The sequence below is a fragment of the Pantherophis guttatus genome, chromosome 2 (assembly GCF_059756535.1).
Source record: "Pantherophis guttatus breed Tessera chromosome 2, ASM5975653v1, whole genome shotgun sequence".
Taxonomy (NCBI): domain Eukaryota; kingdom Metazoa; phylum Chordata; class Lepidosauria; order Squamata; family Colubridae; genus Pantherophis; species Pantherophis guttatus.
In genome coordinates this window covers 95,370,275-95,393,656 of record NC_142064.1, presented here as the reverse complement: position 1 = coordinate 95,393,656, position 23,382 = coordinate 95,370,275, and the positions used below count along the sequence as shown (strand labels likewise).

General features: G+C 40.2%; 1 long non-coding RNA gene across 1 annotated transcript in view; it reads right to left on the bottom strand.

The window, feature by feature from the left end:
- The window catches only part of LOC117662029 (uncharacterized), a 37,090-nt gene that overhangs the window by 8,943 nt on the left and 4,765 nt on the right, over window positions 1-23,382 (bottom strand). Inside the window, exon 2 of the long non-coding RNA XR_004590246.3 lies at window positions 4,478-4,555. This is a non-coding gene — a long non-coding RNA (uncharacterized LOC117662029). The remainder of the gene's footprint in view (window positions 1-4,477; window positions 4,556-23,382) is intronic.

The window sequence follows — 23,382 nt, the reverse complement described above, 5'->3', positions numbered from 1 at the left end:
GAGAACCGGTAGTAAAAATTCTGACTGCCCCCGCCCCCATCTATTCTCTGCCTCCCAAGTCCCAGCTGATTGGGAGGAAATTGGGATTTTGCAGTATCCTTCCCCTGCCACGGCCACCAAGCCACACCCATGAAGCCATGCCACGGCCACCAAGCCACACCCAGAGAACCGGTAGTAAAAAAATTTAAAACCCACCACTGCACGTTACCCTACTAGGTTTATCTGTCCCTGGCAGCTGTTTTACTTCTTTCTTATTTGCAGCTAATTTACAACATGATATTAGCGATCAGCTCCTCTTTAATCAGTCTCTAGGTCTTGCTTGCGGAATTCAGAAATCAGCATCAGTAAATACATTATAAAAATAGTACTGTTACTAATAATAATGCGGATGTAAGATAAAATATAAGTAAGGATAGTTGCATAGACTTTGGAATCTTCTCTCACTGGCTTGGACACAGCAGGGTAATTTGGAAACTAAAAGGGCAGCTGCCAGTTCATTCAGCTCTGACCTGCGTCATCTGTTACTACTTGTTCACCATTCCTCTTCATTCCTGTTCACTTCCTAATGAATGAAATGCTGCAATGCAGTACTATCAACCCTCTACACGGTGCACAGTGCACCTGCTAGGATCCTGGCCTGGGTTAGCAGATGCATCTCTAGTCAGTCGGGTGGGGGGTTGGTGCTTTCCAAGTGGCACCATGTACAATCCTCTTGGAAAGAGGAGAAACAAAACAGCTTGCTTCTAGATTAACTGTGCCAGCCAAAGCCAATCCAAGGTACCGAAATGCTCAGTTGGCAACCTTACCTCCACCTAATGGATTATCAGGAGGTCTTTTGGCCTGAATTCCAATCCCACAAAGTGCAAAGAACTTGGCAGGAACCAACTTCCCCAACTTCAGCTGTATAATGAAGAATCATCCTGACAGAAATTCAGAGGGCCTCCTTCCAAAAATGTGTGATTATTTTGGAGAAGGAGGAAGAGGAGGAGGAGGAGGAGATGGCACCACTTTTTGCTTCAGCATAAGGCATCTGTCCATATTAAAAATATGCCCTGTTTTGAAGAGCCACAACGTGTTTGCAGTATAACTACATCTAGCCAATATTAGATATTGGCTAATATCCCAGAATTGTGAGTCAACTGGAAGCTTAAGATCAGAATGATATATGTTTTGCAGGCTGGTGGGAAAGCTAAAAGAACTAAGCAGAGGGAACGCTATTCCTATATTAATGTCTTTCCACACAGCATCCCTGCCTGCTCCATTTTGACCTTCACTGATCAGTAAAAAAGGGATTTCTACTTGTAGGAGGGATTCTATGCTTAGAAGTCTCACCAGCCAGAGCCCCTGCCCAATGCTTAGGCGCAAAGGTTAGGGGACAGCAGATGGAAATATTACAGATCCAGATTGCATATCCATCCTACCATTTAATCCATATCTGTCTGGAAAGACCTATAAAGAGTTGAAAGTAATGACATGTTGTACATTTGTTCAGATTTAAATCATTATCATCATCATCATCAATCATCTATAGCCCAGCTAACTAACTCCCAACATAGACAACTTTGCTCATAGAAGATAGGAGGACTTTTGTTTTGCCGAGGAGTTATTTTTTCTTGTGATTTCCTTATTTTTGAGATTCAAACACCTGTCATTTGGAATCCAAACTGATCCCACCAATCTACAAGAGAGAAAGAGCAGTAGATTCTCTGGGAGCCCAGAGCATTACAGAAGCTGAAAAAGTATTTAGTGGGGGCGGGGGGTGGGAATCCCACAGTTTTACACGCTAGGACGAATCCAATCCCTGCTCCAAAATAAATACATTAATAATACAGTCCTCAGCCCAGAATAAAAAGTTATCATGCAACAATCATTGTAACCCAAAAGTTGTAGTTGGGTCAGGAAATAAATCAGTTGTAATTGGTGCAAACTAATCAGTTGTAATTGGTGCAAACTAATAATAAGAAAAATAAGATTAACTTGAATGTTAAGGATCTAGTTGCCTGGGGGAAGTTAGAAGCAAAGAACACATAAATTCACATAACTAGTGATTGAGGTCAGTGGTGGGATTCTGCCGGTTCTAGGGGGTTCGGCCGAACCCTTTGTTAAATTGCTGGCTCATCCCGCCCCTTGCCCCGCCCCTCCGCACCACTATTTATTGCCAATAAATAGTGGTGGGCGAGGGACGGGCGAGCCAGCAATTTAACAAACGGTTCGGTGTTTTTTTGTAATTTTATTGGCCCACGGAGCTCCAGCATAGGCTAATTAGCCCCTTGATTCTATTGGCCTCCCGACTCTCAGCTGATTTGCTCTCAGCTGTTTTGGAAAAAGAGGAGAGTTCAAGATTTTAAAACACAAAAGAAAAAAAGCTCTATTTAAATAGGGAATTGTAATAATTGAGATACTATTAATTGTATATTGTGTTGAAAGCAGAAATGGTTAAATTGTGGTTTGGAGGAATATATGGGGGAAATTATTTGGTTTATTATTATTGGTAAATATAATTAATTGATTTGTAAGAAATTGGATTGCATGGAAATAATTGGAATATTCATGTTCATATTGATTAATATACAAAAAAGATAGTTATATAACTAATTGATTTATATTAAAATGTTGAATTTATATTAAACAACTGTAATATTACTTAATTAACCAATGTGAGGATGGATATAAAAATAGATGACAATGAGAAGGGGTATAATATAGAATAGAAGGGAAAAATTGAATTTGATTAAGATTAGAGATGAGGATGAAGGGTAATATTGTTTTTTTTTAAAAAAAATAGATGAATAAATATGGCAAAAAGGAAATATAGAAATTGTAAATTTAATTGAAATGACTAAACACTGTTTAAATATGTGAACAGGCCAAATACTCTGTTCAAAGAAAATACATTGTAAACAGGGAGAAAGGAGAGGAGCAGAAGCCACTTAGATAGAGAGCAATGGTTTAGGACAGGGGTGGGCAAATGTGGACCTTTTACAACCTGTGGACTTCAACTCCCAGAATTCCTGAGATAGCCAAGAATTCTGGGAGTTGAAGTCCACAGGTTGTAAAAGGGCCACATTTGTCCACCCCTGATTTAGGAGAAGGGAGAAAGAATGATTAGCTAAGTAAGAGGCAGGGCAAAGGAAGAGTTGGGAAATAAGAAGTCAAGCTTTAAAGCAAGAAACAGAAAAAGATAGTTGAGAGACAAAATGGAGGAAAGCATGAACCTCTTCTTCCTGCAATCCTGTGTCTTGGTGGACTCCACTCCTTGAAGCTAATGGAGGACAGAAGGACAGAAGCTAATGGAGGACAGAAGCAGCTTGGAGGATCAGTTAACATGCTCAAACAGCATAGTTTAGCAGAGGCTGGTAAGTTCTACCAGCAAGGGAATTGTCCTGAGGTTTGATTGGGGAAGGATTTCTTTCAGAACCAGAGGAGAAATCAGATGGATTCAGAGGGGCCAGAAGGAAGGAGACAGAAGAGGGATTAAGCAACTAAAAGGAGAATGGTTGCTCCGTGAGACTTTTGCAGAGCCAGTCGCAGCCCTGATCATCTTTGCCAAGGGAGGGGAAAGAATTGGTGTGTTTTAGTATGAACGGTGCTCTCTAAATGTATTAGACCTTGAAGGAGACTGCTCAGTCGGTGGTGTACAAACTGTTCTCTCTGAGCAAGTCTCTCCAGATACACAGAGAGACACATTTCCCACTGAGTTCTTTAAAGTTATTCTTCTAGCAATGAGCCTATGTAATTAAAACGGCATGGTTCCACCTTATGCCAACCCCAGACTACCCTTGAGGAGGATCCAAAATCCATGGAGAAGGAGCTTTTATTTGTTGCCCAGCAGCTGTGCTGTGGGACCATCTTTTCCATCCAACTGCGCCTCTGGGCCCATTGGTGCTGTGGTTGTCAGAAAGACCAGAATCCTGTCTTGGGTAGCTATTTTAATAAAATTGCGGGGTGGGGTTCAGAGGAGGGAATGTCAGCCTCCCATGAAGATGCAGATCTTCAGAAGGTGACATTCCTAAATGCAGATTTTCAGAAGATGACATGCCTACTAAATCTGTGATTTACGGAACTAAAAGATTATCTGGTTTAATCCTGGATGTTTATATTTGAGAGAGAATTTGCACTTATATATGCCCCTGTATGAATGCAAGGAGGCCTCTGTGTGTATGTGTGCAGAGAGAGAGGGAGAGATCTGCAATGGAGTGGCATTTTAAAATATTCTTTCAGCCCCCTGTTCAAAAAACATGAGCCTAGTTGCAGTTCCACATGATTTCACCGCCTTGTCACTAGAGAAAACATGAAAATCGTATAAGTTATATACCTACCTGTAGGATAATAACAGCATATCAAGGGCATCAAAGAAAGAATTCTGGGTGGATGGGAGAAGACATTCCTCTTCATTCATTCACTGATTAACCCACGTACACACACAGAGAGAGAGAGAGAGAGGGAGGGAGAGAGACCACATAGCCTGTTTCCTCACCTGTTTCCTTTCACTGTTATCTCCACCTTTGCATTCTGTTTCTACCGTTCGTTGTCAGTATGGCTGTGTTGTTTCTTTCTGAAATGAAAGGAGCCTGAAATTTTTAGCTGTTCCACTCTCTCCCCTTTTCCCTTATCCTGAGTGGCTTCAGAGATAATTGGCAGATGTCACTTGTCATCTGACACCAACACGATCCCATGTTGTCTACTGAAGTAGATCTAGATTTTCCTTCTTTTGATTTGATCACGGTGAATGGCCTTTAAGGGATTTTCATGCCTCACAGATAAGGCATTGACTGGGTACTAAGCTTGGGTTAAATTTTTGCACCATTGGTTTGAATCCATTCTTGAACAGTCACTACCAAAATAACAAACCATTCCTCTGTTGAATTTCATGTTTGCAATATAGACAGAAGGACAACTATCAAAGTTCAAACTTTCAGCAGACTATAACTTCCACCTCCCCCGCCAAAACAAAAATGACAATCCTTCCTTTTCAGCAATGTGAAAATGTCCTCCATTGTGGGGGCTGGTTAAAAAATCTGGAACTTTCAGAATATACCATCAATGCTGCCCCAAAATGGCTTCTCCAGGGTTTTCCACACACTAAATAGCTGCCACGATGGTCAAAATCAACTACTGTACTGTGTCCCATTTTACCTGCAGGTTATTCCTTACTGCCCTTTATTTACCTTTCTCATTGTTGAGCTGGGCACTCTTGAAAATTAAGCAATCATTTCTATTTCCGAAAAAAGAAAGTTTATAAAACCAAGAGAGTTTTTTTCTCAGAAACAATTAATATGGCTTTACAGCATGCTAGCTTCCTATTAGTGTCACTCTGTAATTATGGTAAAATTGTTTGCCATTAATTATTGTTTATCCATTTAATGAGGGCAGTAGATTTTTTTCTTATTTTTGTTTACCATTTCATTTAATGCTAATTGTTTGTGCTGTTTGTCCTGAATGTTTTATAGTGTTATAGTCTTGTCCATGGGCATTTCAAGGTTCATTTTGTTATGTTTCATGTACACACTTCAATTCTTTTTTTTTTCCCTAAACCTGAATGGATGTCACAGCATACAAATTTGCTCCAATTGTTTCTAGTTCTTGAAAATAGGTGCTGCTGACCTGCTAAAACTGATGGTACTCAGTTGAACTGCCTTACCACTAATATTTTAATCATGAGAGCAAGCCAACTTCTTGTACAGATGTGCGAAACCAAGAAGAGGCATCATTTTTCCAGATTCAGGGATATGTTCATAAAGTCTAGTTTTTATGCTGGCAGCAGTGAAGTGAAAATGGATGAGTCATTTGAATCGCATCCTAGCAAGCAGAAGTGTGCATAAATCAATCCATCATATGGGAAAAACAAGATTGTCTGAGAAAATAAAATAATTTCTCCCCCACTCATCTCTCAGAAGCATATTCTATAATTTCTAAGTCACTAGCAGTAAGCTGTTGGGTATCGTTTCATCTCTCTTGATGGTATTAAACAAAAAAAAAGCAAAAACAGCTTCTCCAGTATGATTCCTCCCAACCTGTTTCAAGAAGAGCATTTTTTTTCCAAAGACAAAAAAAGCATGAAGATGGAAAACATCAGTAGTGAACATTTAAAATGCTGAAAACATTACAGGTTTGTCAAGCATCAGTTCCAAATCCACGAGGAGTTTTCAAATATAAACTTATTACCAATCTCAAAAATCCGCATAATCTATTTTATACATTCAGAATAAATAAGCAAAAAAGGAGCCTTAATCAGAATGCTATAAGACATTTATTTTACATTTGTTTTTCACTCAGGACCCCTTCCCACTTTTAAAAATGATGGAGCACCCCGAAAGAGCTTTTGTTTATGGGTTATATTTATTGATATTAAAAATGAAGATGCATTTGCTGCTGCTTATCAGAATTGTTTGATGGAATTTTAATGTTCGTATTATTTTTCAACATAAACCGGCAAATCATTTTAATTCTTGGACCCCCTTCCAAAAAAGAATTGGGGAACTCCTAGGGGTCCCAGAACCACACTTTAACACTGTAATAAGAAATCAAAGAAGTTAGGTCCTTTTTGGTTAAGGAAGTTTGAAATACATGAAGTCTTGAAATGTATCAGCAGAAAATAAAATTTATTAAAGCAGCATTATAGTAACAGAGCTATGGATTTCAGTGTTCCTTAGAGCGTTGAGTAGGAACCAAATTATTATTTTTTAATTCCTGCATTTGTGTGGGCCAGAGGGTTCCATCCAGAGGTGGGTTTCAGCAGGTTCTGACCAATTCTGGAGAACCGGTAGTAGAAACTTTGAGTAGTTCGGAGAATCGGTAAATACCACCTCTGACTAGCCCCACCCCCATCTATTCTCTGCCTCCCAGGTCCCAGCTGATTGGGAGGAAATGGGGATTTTGCAGTAACCTTCCCCTGCCACCCCACCAAGCCACACCCACCAAGCCATGACACTCCCACCAAGCCACACCCACAGAACCGGTAGTAAAAAAAATTGAAGCCCACCACTGGCTCCATCTCCTCCCCCTCCTCCCCCTCCTCCCCCTCCTCCCCCTCCTCCTCCTCCTCCTCCTCCCATTTGTTCTCCTTCAATTAGCTGTATCAACTGTCAGGAGCAGCCATGCTCAACATTTCCACCAATCTATATCTGTATCGCTATGTCTCCGTGATGTTGCCATTCTTTGGCAACTGGGAGCTGTTTTGTTTTCTAGCTTGCTTACGGCACAGTTTGAATATCCTAAAACTTTGGTAACTTGGAGAGCTCAAAGGTAGCTCGTTTTCCCATTGGTTGCAACTCTCCTGGAACTTATTCTGCCTCAGATTTCTCTAGTTAATTTCATAAACTCGCTGATGAAGTCAGTCTGAATCCTTCTTGTTTCACAATTCTATTAAAACCTGGCTGGTTTACAGTAATGTCCTTGCTTATATCAGCAGTATGCACTAAGCTCTCCCCTTGCCTGCCTTCCAATCTTACATAAAACATCATTCTCTCTCTTTACCCATTCCTACTTCGAGACAGGCTCAGACAAGATTTTATACTATAATATTGAATGACGATTGTACCACTTGGAAAATGTGCCTGGCTGCAAAATGAGAGCATCCAGCCATCATCACAGTTTTCACTGAAAATTTAGATGTAAGAGGGAGGCTGTCTCAACAGCCAAGCAACTTTCTGATTATGCCAGCAGCTCCGCTTTTTTTTTTTTTTTTGCAAAACAACCACATTTGGAAACAAAGACTTGTTGGAAATACAAGCAAAGAGTCCCAAAGGTGCTTTTTCAAGAGGCAAATGGACTTTCTGGTTTTTTTCTTTGAAAACGTTTCGCTTCTCATCCAAGAAGCTTCTTCAGCTCAGAGCGGGATGGATGAGAAGCGAAATGTCTTCAAAGAAAAACCAGAAAGTCCAGCTGCCTTTTGAAAAAGCATCTCTGGGACAGCCATGTCCTGGATGACTGAGAATGATTGAGAATCTCCATAAGACACAAGCAAAGGGGTTTTTGTTACTCCAGGAACTGCTATAATTTTGGCAAGAGAATGCTCTACAAATGATTCCCCTCCCCACAATTGTCTCAAGGGAACATTGATTGGTTCATCGTATTCTATTCTAGTTCTGAGCTATTCAGAATCAATGAGCCAAGGTGGCGCAGTGATTAGGGTGCAATACTGCAGCTACTTCAGTTGACTGCTTGTTCAGCAGATCAGCGGATCAAATCTCACCGGCTCAAGGTTGACTCAGCCTTCCATCCTTCCGAGGTGGGTAAAATGAGGATCCAGATTATTGGAGGCAATATGCTATTTAGTATACTGTCTTTGGTGTAAGCCACCCAGAATCCTCGGAGAGTTGGCGGCATAGAAATATGAATAATACATAAATAAATAAATAAATAAATAAATAAATAATAATAGTAATAATAGTAATAATAGTAATAATAATAACTGGAATGAAATGGATCAAACAGTTGACTATTAACTGCTTTGGAGAATTGGACGATAGAAACTGTGTGATATGGAATTGCTTTCGTACTATACAATCAGAAGACTTATATTACTTGGCTTGAAGAAGATACAAGACCTTAAGATTCCACATTCTTCTTCTAAAATCTCCACTAAAAAGAATGCTGTGGATTGTCTATGAAGATTCTCAATCATCCAGGTCATGGTTGTCCCAAAGGTGCTTTTTTTCCAAAAGACACCTAGACTTTCTTGGGTTTTTCTTTTTCCTTTGAAAACATTTCACTTCTCACCCAAAAAGCTTCTTCAGTTCTAACCGACTGGTGGGGAATAGAAGGATTTATATGGAATCCTTCCACTCATATGGAATATAAATGCTTCCATTCTCCATCAGTTAGTTAGATCTGAAGAAGCTTCTTGGAAGAGAAGGAAAAAGTTTTCAAAGGAAAAAAAATAAATAAGAAACAGCTTTCTGGGAATACTGTGGGTTACATTATCATCTGACCACTCTCATCCCATAGCCCCTATATCATGTTAACTCAAGCCACAGGCACAGATGTCAGAGAAAGGCAAACAATTGGCATGGATATAATAGAATGTCTACAGTGAATGGCGAAAGTAATTGGATGCTCAGAATATACGTATTTTATGTTGGTGACATGCTATTTTAATTGCTTCATTACACGCTCAGTTTGTAACTCAATCTAGTCTGGAGATCTGCAGAAAAGAGAATATGACACCTACCATCATTCTCTCCAAAATATAAAGCATATGATATAATAAAACAGTTTTAAATGCAAAAGAAATTTCACCTGAGTAGCTTTCCTCAAATTCATTTTTCTCTTTTATTACATTTGGTCAGTGGTGGGCTTCAAAAATTTTAGCAAGGGGTTCTCTGTCCGGTTGCTGGGTGGGCGTGGCCATGGCCTAGTCAGCCTCCTGCACCACGGCAAGGGGGTGCCCTCCCCAGGCTCCGGAGGCTTTCCTTGAGCCTCCAGGAGGGTGAAAACAGCTCCCTAGGCTCCAGAGGCCCTTTAGAGGCCAGAAATGGCCCCGTTTTTCACCCTCCCCGAGCCTCTGTGCGTGCCCTGCATCCAAAACAGGCCACGTGGGGACTCCTGGGAGGGGAGGGGAGGGGAGGGGAGGGGCGGGCAGGGCGGGGCCAGCCAGGAGTGGGATTAGGGGGTTCTCCGAACTGTACAGAATCTTAGCTAGAGGTTAGGGTTAGGGTTAGGGTTCTCCCAAACCTCTGCAAACCCCCAGCAGACCACCCCTGCATTTGGTGAAAACCACAGATATACACACACAAACAACTCTACTTGTTCCTGAACAATTTGACTTAATTTATTAGTTAAGTATTTAATTCTATGTATAAATTACTTGTTTGCAGGAAGTCATCTGGAAGTCAGTTAATAGATTCTGCAGGAGTTACAAGATTTTACCAAACGGTGTTTGCCAGATTTTGAACTGAGGAAAAAATGTGGATGAGTAAGTCATAGGATGAAATATCACTGAGTTTAGGAGCTCAGACTTTATGTCAAGCAAGATTTATTGCACCACTGCTGAGATCTTCCACATAAGAGGCTTTTGACCAGTTAGACCTCCAGGAATATTTGTGAATCTATCGGTATTACTGTAGACTTCTAACCTGAAGTGAACCCTTCAAATCATTTTATCATCACTCCCAGGATAACAGTCAATGACTGTTTAAAGCTGGGATGATTATTTTTTAGGAAGACCTCTGAATTTTTGTAGCTTCAGTGAAATCTCCTTGACTGGTGTTAATTGAAGTTATTATTGGTTCCTTTTCAGTTGCTTGCATTTCCATTAAATGCTTTGAGAATTTCATTGTACTTCATTTTTTAAAATAAATTGTAATTGTTAACCCCACTTGCAGGGCCATCCAAAAAGAGACATTGAAAATGTCAAGCTGGCATCCCCAATGACATGACTGAAAACACCTCATTTTAATATGCATCTCATGTGTGACACTGTCAACTTCAAAGGGATTGACAGCATTCTTCTTCTTAATCTTCATCTTTGGAGGAGAGGTGATTATAAAGAGAGTGTCCTGTGGGAAAGCCACACAGCTGACCATTGTTTTGAGTACAATATTTTTGCGGGAACTTTACTTTTGGCTGTACTTATTTCTTAGAAACGGGAGGTAGCTAAGACCCCTACAAGAAAAGTCATGAGGCATAAGAGAACAGAAGCAGTGTTTACTTTTCCTTACATGAAAACTTGACAATAAGCACTCCAAGAAAATAAAACAATGCAATAATGCACAGTGTAACTATTAGCAAACCTTGATATTTCATGCCAGTCAAAAGATTCTAAGACTTAAATTCTAAGTTAATTCTGCACAATAAAAGAATATAGACATTACCCAATTAGAGCACAGCTGATGGGAGCTGCGCCAGGGATATTAGATCAAGGATGTCAAACTTGTGGCCCATGGGCTGGATATGTCACATGCTGGCCATACCCACTCCCGGTTTAGCGAAGGGGAGAAAAGTTGTGATGTCATGTGATGACAATGTGTCATCGCAAGTTTAGCACCCCTGTATTAGATGCTCTCCTCCCTTATGATACCCCTTCTCTCATTCTTATACTAATTTATCCTCTCCCTTCAAGATCTGCAAGAACTAGAGGAGGCAACTGTACAGTGTTTTACTAAAAGAGGCCATTATCGTTCCTGGTTAGCTTTCCAAGTAAGTCCACACACCCTCACGACTTCTGCCTGGGAAATTATCTAAGCATGGTTGCTATTTGACAACCCTATGAGATAGTTCAGCCAAGAAACCAAAGCCATGAGTACTCTACTCCATGTCCAACTCCCCAAGCATTGTCCAAAGACATTTCCATGATCATGTGGCCAGCATGACTATATGCTGAGGCACATGGAATGTGTTGATGGTACCTATTCATATACTCACATTTGCATGCTTTCAAACTGTGAGGTGGGCAGGAGCTGGGGCAAATAATGGGAGCTCACCCTGTCATGCGGTGCTTGGGTCTCAAACCCGGGCTGTCAGCTTTCCAGCTGACAAACCCAGTATCTTTAATCACTGAGCCATCGTGCTCCCTCATATGTAAATATCTATAGAGATATTTACCAGGTCATGGTTGTCCCAAAGATGCCTTTTCAAGAGGCAACTGGACTTTCTGGACTTTTTTTTGAAGACATTTCACTTCTGTTCAAGAAGCTTTTTCAGCTCTGACTGGATGGTGGGCAATGGAACGATTTATACTTCTTGCAATTGTCTGTAAGGAATATAAATCCTTCCATTCTCCACTATGCAGTCAGAGCTGAAGAAGCTTCTTGGATGAGAAGCAAAATGTCTTCAAAGAAAAACTAGTTGCCTCTTGAAAAAGCACCTTTGGGGGTACCTCATGCCTACTAATGTTACCTTTGTTGTAAAGTTAGAGTAACCTGACCTTGCAAATCTGAAAGCACTTCTTCCCTCCCTTGCCTTTACTTTCTAGAGAATTAGGAAGGGTCACTTCTGAGATGCTTTCTCTACCCACATTTCCTTCCATGCCTTAAGATATCTTTTGCTGGCCATTGTCTAAGCCAGAGGTCTCCAACCTTGGCAACTTTAAGACTTGTGGACTTCAATTCCCAGAATTGGGAGTTGAAGTCCACAAGTCTTAAAGTTGTCAAGGTTGGAGACCCCTGGCCTAAGCTGTAGCTCCTCCTGCCTCCCAGAGTTTAATGCACAACCCATTGCATTGTTAGACTTTGTGACTAAGTCAGCGCTCTGGTTCTTTTTTTTTTTTTATGCCTTTCTTATCAGAGAGCTCTAAAACTGCACCTGTTTTCCATTTAAAAAACCCAACTGTTCAAACTTGCTGCTTCTTTAGAAAACGGCCAAGGAGTTGTCTATTTGTGAAATATATCAACAGCATTATAAAGGGCTGATTTTTGATCACACACTCACAACAGTAGTGGGTTGCCCCCGGTTCGCACCAGTTCTATAGAACCAGTAGTAAAACCGGTGGGAGGCTCCACCCACTGACCCCGATGTCATCAAAATGAAGAGTGCGTGCGTGCGCGCGAAGCAAGAGCAGATACGTGCGGTCCCGCTGCAAACCAGTAGTAAAGGTAAGTAGAACCCACCCCTGACTCACAACTATCATTTTGGGGTTGTTGTTGTTTTTTAATCCCTTCCATAGCATTCCTCATCCCTCAGCCTGTGTACAGAAACTGGGATCTAATTATTTTAAAGAAATAAATGAGATATGAAATTGAATCACCCTATTTTGCTGATTTATTCTTATTCACACGAGCAAACAAACGACCATCTTGTTTTTTTCCTGATTAGTCATGGCAGTTGGTCATATGTATGAGCTGAAGTAAACTCGCTGATCCTGAGAGAAATCCCCAAATAGAGGATAGCGATTGCAGAAAATGTGGTTTATCGGTATGCTTGGCAGACCAAGTTGGAGAGAGCTGCTCTGTGCAATAATTGATTTCTGTATTGAGACAGCTAAATCAAAAAGGAATGTCAATATTTGCAAACAGATCAGTAGAATGCTAAGGGATACTCCTGGCTTGTTCTTGTTTAGTTGGTTGGTTTGCAACCTACATTGAAGCCAGCATATTAGAAGGCAGAAACAGTAGGTCCTTGTCTCCTTCCCTGTAATCTATGTAGATGTTCAACATGCACTGTGGTTTTGTGGCTTTATCACTGTACATTTTTTTCCACCTTCCTCATTCATTTTATTGGCTGCTACCTGAACAGGTGGTGAATGATTGGCACCCAACCACAAACTCAGTGCTTTTAAATTAAAGGTTCACAGGCTTTTTGGGGTCCAAAAATCATTTTTGGCCACTCACCAGCTTTCCACAAACAGTGCAGACCCTGAACATAAACTACATTTGGTTGAATTATGTTTTAAAATACAATTAAGTTGGCCAACACATCTCATGTTTTCCCTTTTTTTTCCATTAAAAAAAAAAAAAGACAACCACAAGAGTGCTGGGGCAAAATTCAAGATTTTCAGGACTCCGTATGAATCTAAGTTTGCGGTCAATGTGCCTTTTCTAAGGATCCTGGAAGAAGATGCCTCCCTTTGCCTCTACAAACAGCCTCATAAAATAACAGAGTTGAATTACTAGAAGACAAAGTCCAATTAGAACTCCTAGAGGGAGTACATAAACAGAAAAGAGGCAATTATGAGTTTTATGAGAGTCACCTTCTTCGGTCTCTTTTTTTTGCTCCTGACATTTCATTCTTTTTTCCAAGCTCTGCACAACTGCTACTGTTTTGTCTGGATGAAACATAAGCAAATTCCACCTGGGCTACTTGGCTTCCTCCAGCATTTGTGTCTTGCCAGCGATGATGCATTCTAAGTCTTTGAAATGCTAATATTGCATAATTTTACAGGGCATTGAGACCATTTCTTTGTGTCTCTGGAGAGCATTTTCCCCCATTTGTTCTATTCAAGTGAAGTCACTCACTGATAGCCGAGGAGAAGGTAGGGGCTGGGGCTGGGAGAGGAGCAATTGTTCCAAAGAACGCTTTTTTTTAATGCCAGCAGAAGGCTGAGGCTCTCAGTCTAATGGAATATAACCTACTGCACTAATAGATAAGCAATATGGCAATGCAATGCCGCATAATGTACGTGTGCACTTACTGGAGAAACCGTGGCATAGTTTAGTACAGACCTTTTTTTAAAAAAAAAAAAAAGCACAAAAGGAATCTATCAAAACGCATTAGGGTAGCAGTCAAGGAGAGGGTGGAAACAAACAGCAGATGATGGAAAACATCTGTTGTTTTCTTGGCTTTCCATTTTAATGATAAAGCTGTACAGCTTTGGTGTCCCTCTCTCTCCTTCCCAATAGGCCCTATTAGTAGCCTGAATGGAGAAAACACGCTTGGTTTGTGCTTTAATGTTGCCATTCTGCAAAGCAGCTATAGGGAAGAGGTTATTTCAAAGGGGAGAGAAAGTAAATGCAACAGAACAGAGGGGAGAAAGAGCTAGATAATGTTTTAACATATACTTAAGATGATCTAAGCAGAAATGCATGAGCAGATGACACATTTAGCTGACTTGATCTGAGATTAGAGGTTAGCAGAGACAGAGTAGTTTGGATGGGAGATACTTGCCCTTCTCTTTATCCCCAGTGTAATCACAGGATTCATATTTTTTTTAAAAAAAAACTCCTAAGAAATCAATGTAAACAACTTCCCCGCTGTTGCCAGGCTACTAAGACACGTCCATAAAGCCACCAAGGGATGAGTTTGACTTAAAGCAAAATTTACCTTTAATTTATAGTTGCCATAAAAGTTGAATTGACATTATCGAGGTTGATTCAGTTTTGGAAGACTGGTATCAGCCTTGTCAATATTGATTTGCAATCATCATGGATAGCAATAGCAATAGCACTTAGACTCATATACCATGGGACTTATATAGACTTATATACTGTATATAGACTTATATACTGTGGGGAAAGACTCAACTTCCAAAGAACAAGATGTGCTATGGGACCTGGTCTATCCTTTACAGTCCCTCTGGAACTGAAGACGACGGAAGATAGCAATAGCGCACTTAAACTTATATACCTCCTCATAGTGCTTTACAGCCATCTCTAAGTAGTTTACAAAGTTAGCATATTGCTCCCAACAGTCCTTGTTTTACTGACTTCAGAAGAATGGAAGGCCGAGTCAACTTTAAGGCGGTCAGGATTGAACTACTGGCAGTGGACAGAGTTAGTCTGCAATACTGCATTCTAACCACTGCACCAGCAGACATTAGTAGAATGGATTTTTTTTTCTGATGAAACACCAATTGTTTCCTAAGATTTTCAATAGTCAGAAAGCATAGATGGCTAGCTAGCAAAACCGAGACATCGCAGATGGGGCAGTCCCAGTTTTTCAGGATTTGTAGTTTCTTTTGCTTTGGGAGAGATTAAAGGGCAAAAACACTATCCAAAGGTTTATGGTACCTCCCCCCTCCCCAGTAAATAATTGGTAAATCTCATTGTCAACCTTCTATATGAATTCCAACCATGCAGCCTTTGGAAATCTGCACACTGTATGCCTTCAATTTATGTAACCTTTATTAAATGTATTTTTTCCTTGTTTTAAAATAAATAGAGCTCCTGGCATTTTGCTTCTTACCCAGAGGGGGGGAAATGATTTTATTATTATCAAAATAAAAGCACTTTAAGCACAGCAATTATTACCTAGTAATTCAATTGACTATAAAAAGGAGTTGATATGTTGACTTCTGAAAGCAAAAAGCAAAGCTGCAAAAACCAAAAACACAATCTTCGGGAGTAATGTGGTATGTAGATGGGGGAGGTTATTTCCTAGCCATTAAAAAATAGGCACTGTGAGCCATCACCCTATTATTGCCTTAACTAAAGTAATTTTGTCAAACTGTTCCAGCAGCCTCCAGCAATGCTCTAAAATCCATTAACCTTCTTTATCTATCTCCAATCTCATAACCCACCTTGACAGGGTAGGAGGGTTCAGAGCTTCAACTATTGTGACCGCAATGCTAGCAGGAGCTACTGGTAGGGTTACTTTTGTCCATAAAGTCAGATGAGGACAGATGGTTAATGGTTAAAGATAATACAGAATTATGGGAGTCCAGGCGAGGGGGATAAACATCTGTGAGCTGGCATGTACATGTGATTGTGTTGCAGATACAAAAAGACCAGGGCTTCCATTGCAAAGCTGAAGCCACCATCTTGCAGATTCCCCACCACCCCAGTAGAGCCAGTGTTAAGGGCAGAGGTGGTATTCAGCCGGTTCGCACTGGTCCAGGTTACCTGGTAGCAGAAATTTTACCTGGTTCGGAGAACCGGCAAATACCACCTCTGGCTGGCCTCGTCACCGCCCACTCGGTTACCTGCTCATCCATTCACCCACCCACACACTCACCCCGCCCAGTCACTCCTCACCTCCTATGGGGCACACTGGGTCCTTCCTTGTGCATGCACACAGTCTCTGCTTGACGGCTTGCCTGCATAAGAGCATTAGGACATACATGGCTCTGGAGATAAACCAATCCACCCAGGAGAATCCCAAAGGTGCTTTTTCAAAAGGCAACTGGATTTTGTTTCTACCTGAAGATGCTCTGACAGAACTGAAGAAGCTTCTTGGGTAAATAGCAAAAGTCTTCAAGGAAAAACAAAGTCCAGTTGCCTTTTGAAAAAGCACCTTTGGGGCAGCCATGACTTGGATGAGTGAGAATCTCCATAGAAACCCAGGAGAATGAACTCCAGAATCAACTCTATAAAAATTCAATAGCAACTGTGGTGGAGTTTCCAGCTAGACTGGAGAGAGGTATTAAGAGGAGAACAAGAGTCTTTGCACTGCAGGAAGTGGCACAGACTTGAGCTCCCCTGGAATCCTTGAAGCATTATCTGATTGTTCCTAAGGGAATGCAATCAGACTGGTGAGATTTTTATAACATAGATGACTAACAATATTCATGAGTGGTTGTTGGTTGCTTGAGCATAACAGCATCCCACTTCTTTATGGTGGCCTGCAAAACTGCAGGTGGGACTAAAACATTTTGACAGATTTGTGTATCAGATGATAAGACCACCTTCTTTTGGTAGGAAGCACTCATCTAGTCCTTGAGAAGAACATCAGGCTTCCACAAATAAACCTAGACCTGATGTGGCCAAACCAAAACTTCAAGGAAGCTTTAGTGAGGAATGATGTCAGGATTGAACATAAATTCTTTGATGTGTATGCATACGGCAGGAACATAAAATCTTGAATCAAGGAAAACTTTAAGCATACGAAATTGGATGTTTTAGGAATAAACTTAAGTAGATTAAAAATGTCCACTTTAAATAAAACAAGTATTTGATTACATTCAGGGCATGAAGCCACATAAAAGAATAGAGTGTGATGATTTAGAAAAAGGCTGGGTAAGCATGTGTTCTGCTAAAACCCAATAAATAACATGGTTATGTGTATTAAAATTAGTAGGTATTTGGTGAGCATCAATTTTATGTGTTTATTTATTTATTTAGGGAATTAGGCTTTTACCAATTCAGGCAGCTCATGGCAGCTTACAGAATCACAGTTAAAACACCCACAGTACAGCACAGAATGTACACTTCCACAGTACAACTTAAAATAAAAACAATAAAATGTGTCATAATTACAAATATTCTTATGGAAAAACAGAAGAGAGCACCCAATTTCATAAGAAAGAGAACCCAAAAAGAGAAAGAAAGCAAAGATTGTTATGATAGTTGAGAGCTACAGGGCAGCACAGGAAATCCTACGGAGTTGGTTGATTGGCAACTTTGGGGGAAGCTAGGTAGGTCTGAGTATGTAGAGTTATTTCTATTATTAAGCAAATCTGCCCTTTCAGGATTGATAATACAGCTGGAGAAGTCGATTGTTAAGGAGATGGAATGTTGATATGCATCCCTCATTCCGGATGGAACACTGGGTTTTCTTCCCTATTGCAATTCCCTTGTTGGCACTGCCCCAAGCTATACAGTGAACAAGTGAACAAGCTTCTCTTCCTTGGTTTAGATGGGATTGAAGGGAGTTTTGACTGGGGGTAGGGAAGGTCAATATGGGTCTGATAAGTTTAGGTAAAGAGGGGAGTTGGGTTTCCCCCTGGTCACTTCCAAAAGAACAGGGAGAAAGGGAATCAGACTACATTTTGTTTGTTACATCTATTTTACTCCATCGCAATAAGACATTGATTAAAAAAGAATCAGTGCTGACAATTAAAATTCAGAATAATGATCTGATGCAATTATTGGCTAATGTAACTGGCAAATTAGCCAAAGCCAAGCATAGGTTACCCTGGCCTCCATTGCCCACCCAGGGGTAACTGTGAATCCAAAACAATCTCTAAAACATAGATTTGCTTCCTATGGTATGTAGTGCCTCCTCTTCAACAGGCAACACGGGAGAAAATTGAGAACCCTGATGAACAAAGAGCAACGTCTTCTAACTTAGTTTCAGTTTTAGCCTTGTCTCATCCAGACCTCCTGGCACTGGGGTGGGGGGAAACCTCTATGGTGTCTCCAGCAAGCCATCAAACCAATACAATAAAGGAGAAAAAGTAAGAGCACTTCATGTTCCTTACTGCCATAGTACAAGTCTGAACTTGAGTTCATGCCTATGCTGAATCAGTATCACAGTGTCTTTATCAGTCTCTATCTCTGGCTACTTAGAAGAAATCATATCAAGAACCCAGATTGTAAGGGATGCAGAATAAGCTGTTCCATGAGTATGACTACTCTCCCTATCTATGCAGAATTCTCTCCTTGACATAACTACCAAATCTACCGTATCCTCACAAATCTACTGCTAGCCATGATCCAATCACCCACTCTCTACTCATGCAGCCAGCAAGGTGGCAATGCTACTCACGCTAGCTTTTGCTTGTCACAATTAATCACAAACCTTCAACTTACAAACTCCCTCCTATTCTATCTGTGACAAAATAATTCCTAGATTCACTTCCTGATTTTAGAAGAATGCTTTTCACAAGTTTAACAGAGTTTAACAGAGTTTATTTATTTGTCAAACATGTACGAGGTAACAGGTATAAGTATAAACGTGGACATGAGTACAGGTAATGAGTACAAATAAATGGTGACAGTGGGACAGGGATGGTAGGCGTGCGCTTATGCACGCCCCCTTACAGACCTCTTAGGAATGGGTTGAGGTCCACAGTAGACAGTTTAAGGTTGAAGCTATGGGGGTTTGAGGATGTAACAATGGAGTCAGGTAGAGCATTCTAGTCATTGACCACTCTGTTGCTGAAGTCATATTTTCTACAATCAAGTTTAGAGCGGTTTACCTTGAGTTTGTATCTATTGTTTGCCCATGTATTATTGTGGTTGAAGCTGAAGTAGTCATTGACAGGTAGGACGTTGTAGCAGACAATTTTGTATACTATACTTAGGTCAGACTGTAGGCAGCGTAGTTCCAGGTTGTCCGAGCCCAAAATTTCAAGCCTGGTGGCATTCTACTGTGAGCAGAAGAGTGGAATACTCTTCTCGTGAAATACTTCTGGACCCGCTCAATTGTAATGTCTGATATACAGTGTAGATTCCAGGGAGATGAGCTGTATTCAAGAATTAGTCTGGCAAAGGTTTTGTATGCCCTAGTTTGCAGTTCAATGTTACCGCAGAAAAGCTTCACAAAATTAGTTTAACAACTGCCTTTTTGGCGATGCTGTTACAATGAGCTCTGGGGCTTAGATCATTTAAGATGAGTATTCCTAGATCCTTGACAGAGTGGGGGCCATCTATAAGGTCATATCCGCCCAGCTTGTATTTAGTGTTTCGATTTTTGTTGCCAATGTGTAAGACAGAGCATTTGTTGGTTGAGATTTTAAGTTGCCAATTGTGCGACCATTCTAACACATTGCCAAGGTCGCTTTGTAGGGCAGCATTTTTGTCGGTGGTGTTAAATAGTTTTACATCATCAGCTAAGAGGACGCAGCTGCTTATAATATGATCATAAAGGTTATTTATGTAAAATCCCTGCCTAGCTCTCTTTTAGACCAGAGACCTTCATCAGGGTCCCCATCTTCTACCTACAGTAGCTGCTACCCATCTCCTGGTACAAACAGAACTAACCAATACCTCCTTCCTAAACCTGCAGTGCAGCTATTTCAGAGAACTCATGGCCCAACCAACAGTTGTATTTAACTTACTGTATGCAACCAATATTTTGTACAAATGGTAGAGTTAAAAGCTGGAATCAAAATTAGAGGTCAGACTATTAATACTCTGAGGCATGCAGATGCCACCCCTTTGTTAGGTGATGAAAATAAAGAGAAATTATTAAGAGTTCGTTATGAAAGTAAAAAATGCAAATTGAAAAATCTGGCTTAGCATAAAATGTTAAGACAACAAAAATAATGTTCAAGAATGCTTAGAGCTAACAGTTGACAGCAAAGAGAAGGAGGTAGATAATTCTGTTTACTTGGGCTCCAAAATAGATAAGTGGCTGAACAAGTAAAGAGGCAATTAATCGAGGAAAGAAGTTAATGATGCACTTAGTCAAGAGTATGAATTATAAAGTCAGTTCTATGACAGCAAAGGTCAAAATAGTTAGAGCTTTTTTCTCTGCAAAAACTGGAAATTGAAAAACACAAGATAAAAGATAGGTACTCTCAAATTAGCAATTTGGGAAGGTGATTAAGAGTACCAGAAATGGCAAGAAGACCCAATTGATCCAACCAAACAAAAATGTATTGCTCTCTTCTAGCAACAATCAGCAAGCAAAGTCACCTATTTTTGGTTTGTGATGCAACTGGATAATAAACCAGATGATGGATGAAGAACTATACTTGGCAATGTTGAGAAAATCAGAAGCGGAAGACAATGAATGGATGGTTGGATGGTTGAAACTGAAGAGTTCCCTGGGATGTCTTTAAATTGAAACAAACTGAGATGGTACTATTTGTCCATCATCAAAGGTCGGGTGCAACTTGATGGCATCTATGTACAGTAAATAACCTTATAACTCAGACAAAAGAAACAGGCTTCCTTGAACAGTTGAAGGAACCCAAGGGCTTGGCCATAACATTAGTGTCAAATTTGGACAGGCTGGAAGTTCATTTTATAAAATTATTTAGAATTTAGAAGAACTTTTAAAGGAAGAATCAGGAATGGATTCCTGCCAGATACACCTCTCCAAGAGATTTTCCAGCATCTAAAGAGCATAAGCAAAAGGAAGTCTTGGAAGACCTTGGAAAAGATGTAACAACATATATTTTAACTTTTCAGAGGACAAATCCATTGGAAGGGAAGGCTTTCATTATTTCCTTGTTTGGAAAAAAAAACAACAATTGATCTGAAAGCATAAAACCAAGATTTCTCTGCAAATGCATAGAATCTTAGGAGAATGGCTAGGAAAGATATAATACTTTCCCAATTCATGTGCAGAGTAGAAAGAATAATCCAAAGGCAACAGAGGTAGTCCCTGGTGCCAGTGACAACTTCGTTATAAATTAAAAACAGAGAAGATGGATGCTCCCCATCACCATTTTTCCTGACAGCCTGATATCTTGTGTGCCGCTTTTCTTTTCAGATGCAAAAGCAATCACAGGAGGGTACAAACAGCAGCCAGGCTAATCATATGAATTAAAACAAATCAAGTTGAATGAAAGGCTTGTGTCTTACAACTCCCCTTTCACAGCCATCAAAGCTCCAGTGGAGAAGGAAAGATAAGTTGTTTACAGGAAGACATATTCTACAAAAATCACTGTTGTCTGATGGCCAGCATTTTATCCTTTTTAAAAACATCCTCATCATTCTTTCTTTTTCACAGCCTGTGCTGTAAGGTAATAGAAAATAGTAGCTTGTCATTAGGCATGAGAGCTGCCAACAGAAAGAAAAAGGAAGAATTCGAACCAATTAATTATACTCACTTTTTTTGCCAATTCATCAATGGTATGTACATAAATGCCAAAGCCAGTTTAAATAGCTTTTGAAGGAAATTTAATTTACTTACAAAGGATGAACAGATCCTTTGCTAGGAAAGGAAGAGCCTTTTTTTTCTATGCATTTTCTATTCCACAAGGACATCAGAAGTAAACTAGCGAAAAATAAACTATGATCCACTGTATTCCAACTGTAATTGTTTGCCCACCCTCTCAATTAAAATTGCCCACCTTCAATTAATCAACTAAAATATTCCCACACTGTATGAAGCAGTATCTGAAGATTGCTGAAGTGATTGAAGTCAAGATTTTCTGCAAGTATCAATGAATATGAAGAAATATATTGAATAGTAAAAGTAGATGAAAGACAATGTATCATAGTTGTTAAAGGGACTGGAATAGAAATCAGAGACTACGAGTTTTATCTTGTCTTAGGCACAAGTCAGTCCCTCTTTTTCAGCCTTGAAGTAGTAAAGAGCAGGCAGAGTTGGGGGGGGGTTAGAGTTAAATGTGTCATCAGTTTAGAGTGCTTGCATTGCCACAAGGTTGCCAAGAAAGCATCAGTTACCATGAGTCAAGAAAACTGGAAGACTATTTAGATACTGTAGCTAGATAGACAGGCAAACACTCCTTTCATCTCTCTTGCTCCTGGAGTGACATGACAGCAGTGTTCCAATATTTGAGGGGATGCCATAAAGAAGAGGAGAAGGGGGTCAACCTATTTTCCAAAGCACTTGAGGGCAGGAGAAGAAGCAATGAGTGGAAATTGAACAAAGACCTAAGGACAAATTTCCTGAGAGTAAGAACAATCAACCCGTAGAACAATTTGCCTTCAGAAGTTGTGGGTGCTCCAACACTGGAGGTTTTTAAGAAGGGACTGTCCAACCATCTATCTAAAATGGCATAGGGTCTCCTGTTTGAGCAGAGGGTTGGTCTAGAAAACCTCCAAGGTCCCTTCCGACTCTGTTATTGTGTAGCTTACCCTATTTCTTGCTCCTTACTTGCATAGACAAATGAATGAATGTTGAATTTGTATGGATGAGTGTATTGATTCTACCAATTGAAGATTCCAACTCTAATCCAGAAGCTAAGAAGGGGGATAAGAGGATATTTTTGCAGCTCTTTTATTGCACTTGGTTAGCCTGCCTTTGGAAAATAACCACCAAATAATAATGACCCTCATCTAATGTGAACGGTTTGTTAAGATCTTAACTATCACACTTGATGCTATTTTTTTTAAAAAAAGAGAGGGGGGGGAACCCTGAGTGAATGGGGGAGAAATCTCCACTTTGTTCCTTAGTCTGAAAGTTGCTTTGGCTTGTGCCAATTAGATGGATATATGCATCCAAAAAGGTCACAGCTTCAAGTGCTTCTTTAGATAATTGAGTCACATGGTATCTATAACTATAATGCAATGGACTGAGTCACTCATTATAAACAGCAGAGTTATTAGGGTGTCCTTGTTTTTCTCAACACTTTTGCTGTGCTTTAGAAGCTTAGAGGAGAAGGCTGACAGCTGAAAAGAGATTGAAGGTGAACAGATGACTCCAATTGTT